The sequence below is a fragment of the Nematolebias whitei genome, chromosome 3 (assembly GCF_014905685.2).
Source record: "Nematolebias whitei isolate Nwh7 chromosome 3, NemWhi1, whole genome shotgun sequence".
In the NCBI taxonomy this organism is placed as follows: Eukaryota; Metazoa; Chordata; class Actinopteri; order Cyprinodontiformes; family Rivulidae; genus Nematolebias; species Nematolebias whitei.
Window position 1 is genome coordinate 1142272 of NC_056500.1, and position 8861 is coordinate 1151132.

The following is an 8861-nucleotide window of genomic DNA, read 5'->3' on the forward strand; positions in this document are numbered from 1 at the left end:
AAGCAGCAGGGTGAAGCAGCAAGGTGAAGCAGCAGGGTGAAGCAGCAGGGTTAAGCAGCAATGTGAAGCAGCAGGGTGAAGCAGCAAGGTGAAGCAGAAAGGTGAAGCAGAAAGGTGAAACAGCAATGTGAAGCAGCAGTGTGAAGCAGTAAGGTGAAGCAGTATGGTGAAGCAGCAAGGTGAAGCAGTATGGTGAAGCAGCAAGGTGAAGCAGTATGGTGAAGCAGCAAGGTGAAGCAGTATGGTGAAGCAGCAAGGTGAAGCAGTAAGGTGAAGCAGTATGGTGAAGCAGCAAGGTGAAGCAGCAGTGTGAAGCAGCAGGGTGAAGCAGCAGGTTGAAGCACATGGTGAAGCAGCAGAGTGAAGCAGCAAGATGTTGCAGCAGGGTGAAGCAGCAAGGTGAAGCAGGGGACGCCAATGGCCCCCATCACAGGGATTTCCATAGTCAGTGCAGTTTTTGAGACAAGTGTTTTTCTGGACTGGGAAAGCAAATAAATTTTAAATTTTTGGTGCAAGATATTCAAGTGGGTAAGAGTTAGAATAGAGGTAGGTTGAGATTTTTGTGTGTGTGAGTGTGTTTGTGTGTGTGTGTGTGTGTGTGTGTGTGTTGGGGGGGGGGGGGTTCTTATCTGAGGCAGAACAAAGTGACGAATCCTGGCGGGAAAGCAGTTTTATCCACCACCAACAAACACAGTGATGGAGGCAGGGGGTGGCCAGGGGTGCCTTCAGCCACACCAAATGGAAGTCAGCAGGTTGATTATTTTTCAAGTTATCAGCTCACAAGGTTTACACAAATATGGCAGCAGCAGCCATCTTGGATTTTTACGTGACAACCCAATTTTTTATCGGAACCTTTTTTACACCTCGATGCAGCAACACACCTAAATGGAAGTCGATACTTTGCTTATCTTTCAAGTTATCAGCTCATAGCATGGACGGATGGATGGAGGGTATTTCAAAAATACTTTATTAATAAAGTATTAAAAGTACTATAAAGTAAAAGTATTATTATTAAAAGTATTTTTGAATTGAATTGAATTTTTCTTTTCTCCACGACAAGGGTCAACAACTCAAATGTTGAGAGCGACAGGCTGGTTATTAAATGAAGCAGCCAGTCTCTCTGAGGAACTTCAGGTCAGAGATTTTTTAGGCACTACCTAAAGGCTTCAGTCTTAAAAAACAAGGTCTTTTTCATTCCCTTCACCCCCCCAGACTGTTTAAAGCTGCTCTCCTCAGGATAAGCAGCTGATTTATTGACAATATGCTGCTACGGCTGATGTTTCTAAAGCAGGGGAATTTTTTTTGTTCAAGCATTTCATAAAGTTTGAACCACGAGACGAACCGTGGCGAACGGAATGGAGAACTCGTGACCGCCAACAAACAGGACAGGCGGAGACGCATGGTGTCCCCCCGTCCGCTTGCTCTGTGGGACGCTTTTGTCCGATAAGAGATCACGCACCGCACCCGATTCAAGTCATGTGCTCCTTGTTGCATGACGAGGAACACAACAGGGATGTGTTCCCTGCTTTCTGAGTGTGGACATTTCTGCTGCACAGCCGAAGCATGAAAGAGTGTGTTAGACCGGAGAGGAAGCTGTGAGTGGGCGAACAGGGACTGGGTCAAGGTGTACCACTACTCCAAGACCTTAACTCTGCTCCAGGGGAATCTACGCTTCGTCCCATTAAACTCTGGACTGTATCAACATTCCTCAAACCCTATAGCCACTCGTGCACACGCACTATATATTGCACTCGTATGGACAGTGAGTGATTTGTTTTAGCTCCCATGAGGCTAAAAGTTCAGGCCTGAATGTACAACTGAAGGCTCTACATGAGATCCTTCACTGCATTTCATTTATTCTCTTAGTCGTCATGATTTAGTTCCACAGGTTTCCAAATCTGCACAGTTATTTACCCACAATGCAACTTGAGTGCTTTCTGTTTGACTAGAGATTTCGGTCAGGTGTGTTGTGTCAGCACAGATGAGGATTACAGAGGGACATGGTCCACCTCCACACCCCAGTTGTCTTCTTTGTAAACTTGTGGGCTTCAGAGTCTTTGGAGGCAGTTTGGCAGACTTCTACGGCCCCAAAGAACCGTTTATCGTTACAGTCAAGACAACTTTAAACTAGAGAAAAAGTATTTCCTGTGAAAATGCAGTGTGACTGCTAAAGAACTTGCTGAGAAAAGCAGTCTCTCCAAGACATTTCCAAACCTCCACTGGTATGTCATCAGGTCCTACTGCCTTCCCCTTCTTCATTCTTTTCAGTGCTTTCTGGACTTCTCCCTCACTAATCTTTCCCACTTCCTGGTCCACAGTTTCTATGACCTCTACTCTTCTTTCTCTTTCATTCTCTTCATTCATTAGCTCCTCAAAGTACTCCTTCCATCTTCCCGTCACTCTCCTCACTTGTTAGAACATTACCATTCCTATCTTTAACAAGTCTAACCTGCTGCACATCCTTTCCAGCCTGATCCCTCTGTCTCGCCAATCAGTACAAGTCCTTCTCGCCCTTTTTAGTGTCCATCCTCCAATGCAACTCATCATGCACCTTCTGCTGTGCTCTATATTTCTCTTTCTTCTTATTTCATCTGCTCCCTTCTTCACGGGTCACCACAGCAAAATAAGTTGCAAGAAGACTTGCAATTATTTTTATGCCGGATGCCCTTTCTGATACAACCACAGACCACTATGCTACCACAGCCCGCTGTGTGGAGCAGAGAGCTGCCATCTAGGGTGCTCGGGGGAGCAGATGGTGGGGGTTAAGGATCTTGCTCAAGGGCCCAGAGTAGAGCAAATGAGGGTGGAGGCAGGTGTGGGTGCTTCACCTATCCCACCCACATTTTGATGTTGTCAGTATCAGGAGTTGAACCAGCAATCTTCTGATCACAGGCCCACCTTCTCTAAGCTCTGCACTACCACTCCTTCTCTCTTTGCTCCACGTCCCATCTCCTTATATTCCTGTCTCCTCTCTTCAGTCCTCTCTCTGTCATATTGGCTAACCTCTTTCTTTGAACAGCTTCCTGCACTTCACTATTCCACCACTAGGTTTCCTTCCTGGTTTCTTTCCTTGACACCAAACCTACCCATCACTTCCTCATCCTCTGTTTCCTTCACCAACATGTCCTTTCAGGTCTGTTCCCATCACCACTCTCTCCTCCCTGGGAATACTCTCTATCACGTCATCCAGATCTTTCCAAAATGTATCTTTCTCCTCCACATCACATCCAACCTGTGGAGCATAACCACTGACAACGTTTAACATGAGACCTTCTACTTCTACCTTCAGACACATCACCCTATCGGACACTCTCTTCACCTCTACTACATTCTTTGTCAACTCCTCCTTCAGGACCACCCCTACTCCATTCCTCTTTCTATCCACACCATGGTAAAACAGTTTGAACCCTGCTCCAATGCTGTGAGCCTTGCTGCCCTTCCACTTGGTCTCTTGGACACATAAAACATCTACCTTCCTTCTCAGCATCATGTCAGCCAGCTCTCTACCTTTGCCTGTCATTGTCCCCACATTTAGAGTTGCAACCCTCAGTCCTACATTTGTCACTTTCCTCTTCTCCTCTGTCTCCTGACACGTTTCCCTCCTCGTGGTCTTCAACTAACAGTAACAGTTTCCACCGGCACCTGTTTGTCAACAGCACCGGTGGCGCTCATTGTTAACCCGGGCCTCGACCGATCCGGTATGGTGTCACTTTGACAAACTCACATTATAGTTTTGGCAAAAGTGTTTTATGTTGGATGTCCTTCCTGACACAACCCTCACAATTTACCCAGGCTTGGGACCAGAACCAGAGACACTGGCTTCTGCTCCCTAGTGGCTGGTTTGCAGCAAAATACTGAAATAAAAGCAGATTAAGACTAATGAAGAAAAAAAAATATTTAAATAAAAAAAATCACTACTTTGCTATCTTAATAGAGAACAACGTGATAATTCAAACATCACCAGTTGTAGATAGCATTAATTTTGATCGCAGTTTGGAAAATAAGATTAATTTTGACCAAACAGACAAGTTAATGTTGGATTTGAGCAGGGCAAGAACTAAAATTGTATTTTAAAACAATTGAAGCAGCTCATTCAAATGCTGTTATAAAGATTTACATCGCTGTCAGTTTTACATACAGATATTTACATAGAAATTATTTGTTAGTCATAAATGCAAATAGGGACAAGAGCAGCTAGCTGTGGCCTCAGGCACTTCCAGCAGAAATATCATATTTCACCAGGTTACCTCAGATTTACATCCAACACGTAACCTGAGTGCTACAGCAGGTAAACGTTCATACGATGATGTTCACATGAATCACGCCACCTTTGAATCTGTGTTTTTAAGATGGCAACAATCCACTTTGGTCTCAACCGCTCTCAGATGGTCAGTCCAGTTAACATTAAAGTCATTCAAACAGCTCAGATATTACTGCTTCGTACCCTTCCACACAATACTTGGAATAAGAAAGTAATTAAGAGCGACCAGAGAGTTCACTGCAGGCTCTGCTCGGCTCCACCAAACAGTCTGATGCAGCCTTGACAGATCGGTTCCTCTCAGGTGTAGGTGAGATGTGACTCGTTTCCCCGCTCTGTCGATGCAAAGTGGGCGGGCATCAAACTGGAATGTGACTTCTGACCTTCAGCTCATCCCAGCATTGCTTGAAGGTCCGGGTGTAGCCATGCTGTGCCATCATCTCTGATATCTCGCAGTAAATTCACTTGTTCCTTGTAGCGCCGTCCAGCTCTCGCTGAATCCTCTGATCTACCAATAAAGACGGAACGGTCTGGACCTCATCGTTAGTCCACACCACTATGTCTGGAACCATACTGAACTAGAAACAGCTAGCTGACCCACTCTAGAACAATCAGAGGACATGGCGGTCCAGATGTAGTTTTCAGTGTTGCTGGGCATGTCATCCAGTGATGTAATCCCGCTGGCCAAAAGCAAAGACCTTGTTTTTACTTTGACCTTGATTTGTGCCTTTGACCTTGGAGCTGGGATGATAAAGATGCACGTAACACTCCATCTATTAGTCGTGCATGTGTGTACGAAGTTTTGTTAAATTATATTGAGCAGAGCAGAAGGTATGGGCAGGACAACAAATGAACATAAAAGATGCATACAAAGCTGAACCCTGCCCCCACCTAAGATTCTCTGATCACATCTCAATCTTAATGGTCCCTGCTTACCTCCCCCCGTGGAGACGCTCCAGACCGGTACAAAAGCAAGTTAAATGTTGGATCCAGGACTGTGGCCTCATACTGAGAGATTGTTTTGAACGAACAGACTGGCAGGTTTTCAGGAACTTCCACCTTATTTCTTAAGGCTGGCTGCTCATATCATCACAGTCCCTGTGACCCACATCTTCAATCTCTCCATAAGACAAAACTCCATGCCAGACACTTGGAAAATAGCCTTTGTTCTTCCTTTGCTGAAGGGAGGAGACCCCCCCTCACTGAACAACTATCGACCAATCTCTAAACTCTGCATTTTAGCCAAGGTTCTAGAAAAACTGATAAACTCTCAAATCAAAAATGACCTGGACTCATTTAACATCTTACCTCCACATCAATCTGGTTTCAGGAAACAACACAGCACAACCACTGCTTCACTGAAGGTTCTTAATGACGTTGTTGAAGCACTGGATGCTAAGGATTATTGTGCTGCACTTTTCTTAGACCTGTCTAAAGCTTTTGACTCTGTGGATCAGAACATCTTGTGTCATAAACTCTCAGAAACTGGTTTCTCAGAACACACCATTGGTTGGTTCTCTAACTATCTTTCAGACCGGAGGCAATGTGTTCAACATAATGGTACTTCCTCCAGTTATTTAACAGTCAACAAAGGTGTACCACAAGGCTCAGTCTTAGGACCCACCCTCTTTACAATCTACATACATAATGTAGGTAAAAACATCCCTAATGCATCCATACATTTCTATGCTGACGACACAGTTGTTTATTGTCGAGCTAAAACTGTTGCTAAGGTTTTCCAGCTTTTGAAATCTGCATTTAACATCATCCAGACTGATTTGTTCCGCCTCAAACTTGTCCTAAATGCCGAAAAAACCAAAGGGATGCTTTTTTCAAATAGGAAGTTGGTCCCAGCAGTTCTTCCTCCGATTTTATCCTCAAATGGTGTCCCCATTGAGTTTGTTGATTCCTATAAATATTTGAGTATCTTGGTCGACTCACATCTTTCTTTTAAGCTCCATGTGGAAAACTTGGTAAAGAAACTGAAAGTTAAACTGGGTTTCTTTTTCAGAAACAGATCCTGTCTAACCCTGAATGCTAGGAAACACCTTGTATCTGTGACTTTCCTTCCCTCAATTGATTTTGGTGATATTATTTACATGAACGCTCCTACAAGAACCCTGCAGATGTTGGATGCTGCAGATGTTGGATGCTGTCTATCATGGTGCACTAAGATTCATAACTGGCTGTGATTATCGTACCCACCACTGCACCCAGTATTCACTGGTTAACTGGACATCATTAACTTCACGCAGACTCTCTCACTGGTACATCTTCATCTTTAAATCACTTCTTGGTCTGCTGCCTTCATACATCTCCTCCTACATGTCTCTGCGTGAGTGCAGCTACAGCGTGCGCTCTCAGGACATTATTACCTGCAGTGTTCCCTCAGTGAGGACTGAACTAGGCAAAAGGGCCTTTTCCTACTCCGCTCCTGTTTCCTGGAATATCTTACAAAAAGCTTTGAAGCTCTCGACCTTTGACCTCTCTAAGTGGCTTTAAGAATCTGTTGGACTCCTGGCAGGGACCAATGCAGACATGTTCCTGTTTTTAGTTTTATACATTTGTCTTGGAATCTAGCTGTTTTTTTTTGTTTTGTTACCTTTTTCCTTTTAGCCATCCTATTTGTTAAAAAAAAAAAAAAAAGCTGTAGTATGAGTTTTTATAACTGCTTATTGTTGTTGCTGTTGTCCATTGTTGTCATCTTTCTTTGTTGAAATCAGGTCTCTCTTGTAAATGAGTCCTCGAGGCTCAATGGGATTTACCTGTATAAATAAAGGTTGAATGATTTCAGAGAAGCTGCTGAAAATGGAGGATCGCTTGATCTGGACCAATACACATCCTCAGTTCTGGGTTACATTAGTACATGTACTGACACTGTCTCCACCATCAGATATGTTAAGAGTTACTCGAACAGAAAACCTTGGCTTAATGCAGAGGTTCACACCCTGCTGGAAGCCAGGAACACTGCCTTCAGGTCTGGAAACTCACAGGAGCTGAGAAGGACAAGGAAAGAGCTGGTTGCTGGTATTAAGAGGGCCAAGGCCACATATGCACAGAGGATCGAGGGTCAATTCATCTCACAAGACCCTCGGAGCATGTGGAGGGGCATTAAGTGCATAATAGATTATAAAGGAAGGAGTGAACAATGCCCCAAAGACCCATCTCTGCCTGATGCCCTCAACAAGTTCTATGCACGCTTTGAAGACCCGAACAGACCACCCAGCACCAGACCCACCTCACCACCGGATGAAGAGCATCTCAGCGTGACCTCAGCAGAAGTAAGGAGTACCTTCAGGAGGATTAATCCGCACAAGACAACTGGCCCAGACAACATCCCTGGAAAAGTGTTGAAGGAATGTGCTGATCAGCTCTGTGAGGTGCTGGCAGACATCTTTAACACCTCACTTACCCTGGAGACAGTTCCCACCTGCCTGAAGACCACCACGATCATCCCAGTCCCAAAAAGCTCTACAGTGACTGGTCTGAATAACTATCGACCAGTGGCCCTCACCCTGATAGTCTCTAAACGCTTCAAAAAACTGGTCCTGACTCACATCAAAACAACCATCAACATCAACGAGGACCCTCATCAGTACACATACCGTGAGAACTGATCAACAGAGGATGCAATCTCCTCTGTGGTCCACACTGCGCTCAACCACCTGCAGCAGAAAAACTCTTACGTCCGTATGCTCTTTGTGGACTTCACATCCGCCTTCAACACCATGATCCCCCAAACCCTGATGGACAAACTATTCACACTAGGACTAAGCCCCTCCATCTGCAACTGGGTACTAGACTTCTTAACAAACAGATAACAGTCAGTGAGGACCCACAACTTATCCTCCTCCACCATAACCCTCAGCACTGGCTCTCCTCAGGGATGTGTGTTGAGCCCCCTCCTGTTTACTCTGCTCACGTATGATTGTGCAGCTACCCATCCAGGCTGTCACATTGTAAAGTTTGCAGATGATACAGAGGTGGTGGGATGCATCACAAACAATGATGAGTCCAGCTACAGGCAAGAGGTGGAACACCTGGAGAGCTGGTGCAGAGAGAATAACCTTCACATCAATGTGAAGAAGATGAAGGAGATGATGGTGGACTTCATAAGGAACAAACTCACCTCCCGCTCCTGAACATAAGAGGATCTGCGGTGGAAGTGGTCTCCAGCTACAAGTACTTGGGTGTACACATGAATAACAACCTCAGCTGCAGAAACAACACCACCAGCCTGATCAAGAAAGCTCATCAGAGACTCTACTTCCTCAGGCGGCTGAGACGAGCTGGTCTGGAAGCTCAGTCCTCACCTCCTTCTACAGGTGTGCAGTGGAGAGCATCCTGTGCTCCAGCATCAACGTGTGGCATGGAGGCTGCACAGCTGCAGAAAGAAAAGCTTTGCAGAGAGTGGTGAAGGCTGCACAGAAGATGTTGGAGTCAGTCTCCCCACCATCACAGACATCTACACCTCCAGATGCAGGAAGAGGGCCACCTGCATCATGAAGGACCACACTCACCAAGCACACACACTTTTTGCCCCACTCCCCTCAGGAAGGAGGTTGAGGAGCATTAAGTGTAGAACCACTAGACTGAGGAACAG